The 1,387-nt window shown below is 48.6% G+C and overlaps 1 non-coding gene across 1 annotated transcript; it reads right to left on the bottom strand.

The window, feature by feature from the left end:
• Positions 1-874: 874 nt before the first annotated feature.
• Positions 875-1,071, bottom strand: LOC123178190 (U2 spliceosomal RNA). Its single transcript, XR_006489385.1, has one exon. It is a non-coding gene; the product is annotated as a U2 spliceosomal RNA (small nuclear RNA).
• Between the last annotated feature and the right edge of the window lie 316 nt (positions 1,072-1,387).

Below are 1,387 nucleotides of genomic sequence, written 5' to 3'. Positions count from 1 at the left end.
GGACTGTGGAGAACACTTTTATCATGGGCTACTAATTTCTAGCTTGTCATGTCGGTCCTGTTTGCAGCAATTTTTTGGTGGGGGTATATATGGGTATTGTGGAGAAGTAATTGGTGGCTGTGTTTCCTCCAACATCCAGACCGACAAGAAAAATCCCTGCAGTTAATCTTGCGATTCACAGGAGTAGGAGATGAAAAGTCCCAAACTGGTGGTGAGGATTTGGTGAATTGTGTACATATTCTCATATCGATGGCGAAACCGGCATCATTCATATGGTTCATGACCAATGCCATGGTGGCCATTCCTTGTGCACCATGACACTGGATCCAGGACGATGTACTGACAGGCACTAACATTTTTCGTCGATCGTATAACACGAGAACCTGTAGTTATGTTATAGAGCAGGCTTGCCAGACAGAAGAATGCGCATTATCCTTACTAACATTTGCAAATATATGTACCAACAGATTAATGCATTTCAAGTAGATATAATTTCTCTTACTAATTGCTAGTACTTCCCCTACAAGAGCCTGGATATGTTTTGATATGTTCATTCTGTCTTGCCTGTGAAAAACTCTCTTCCTCTCATCTGTCTCCGGGTGGCTGGGATTGATAGGAAGGACTTTGTGATTATAAGCAGAAGAGCAAGCTTGCCTGCCAAATCTGAACCTTATACATATTTTCATCCGGCTTCCCTTTGCGTACGTTACAGGATCAAACCAACTCCACTTTCGATTTCTATTTCCAATTCAGAAGACTGCCTAAGCCCGTCTGCGAGAAGGGCCACCTTTAAGCCCTCAGCGATTGTAAACAGCAGATGCTGAGGACTAATTTGCTTATCTCCAGGGGGTCAAATTTTAATTTTAAAATTTGGTTGGGGTGCGCCTGCCCAGGCAATAGTGCAACGCACTGGGCGACACCTGAGGGCCCCAGTGGCAAGCCACTGTGGTGAGCCCTCCCCCATAAAAAATAAATTTAATATCGTTGTGGGCACATGGCCCACATATCAGATATTAAACTGATAAGAACAGATACTACACTTGATCTTAGCCAAAAGGCCGAGAAAGGTATGAGTTGTTAGCCGTGCCCTCCCCTCTATTTGTAGCCTCTCGGCCTCCCGTCCCCTCTTCGCTAGGCGAGGTGGTACTAAAGGAGTCGCCTCTCGCGCGCGGCTGCGGAGCGCGGACGCTGCGCTGCGTGCCCCCCGGCCCCGAGCCAGCCTCTTTGTTGCATGGGCCTCCAGCGAGACGGCCTTTCCCGATGAGGCCTGTATTATGGGCCTGAGTTGCTCACGGCTCTTCTTGGAGGCCGAGCCCTATCGGGGTGTGTTCTGAAGCCTGACGATCCGTGCATGCACGGCTGCCTGAGGCGGTGCACTGCACGGTGA

The sequence above is a fragment of the Triticum aestivum genome, unplaced genomic scaffold (genome assembly GCF_018294505.1).
Source record: "Triticum aestivum cultivar Chinese Spring unplaced genomic scaffold, IWGSC CS RefSeq v2.1 scaffold106639, whole genome shotgun sequence".
Classification (NCBI taxonomy): Eukaryota; Viridiplantae; Streptophyta; class Magnoliopsida; order Poales; family Poaceae; genus Triticum; species Triticum aestivum.
Note: the sequence above shows the minus strand (reverse complement) of the source record. Positions and strands in the feature narration are given on the sequence as shown.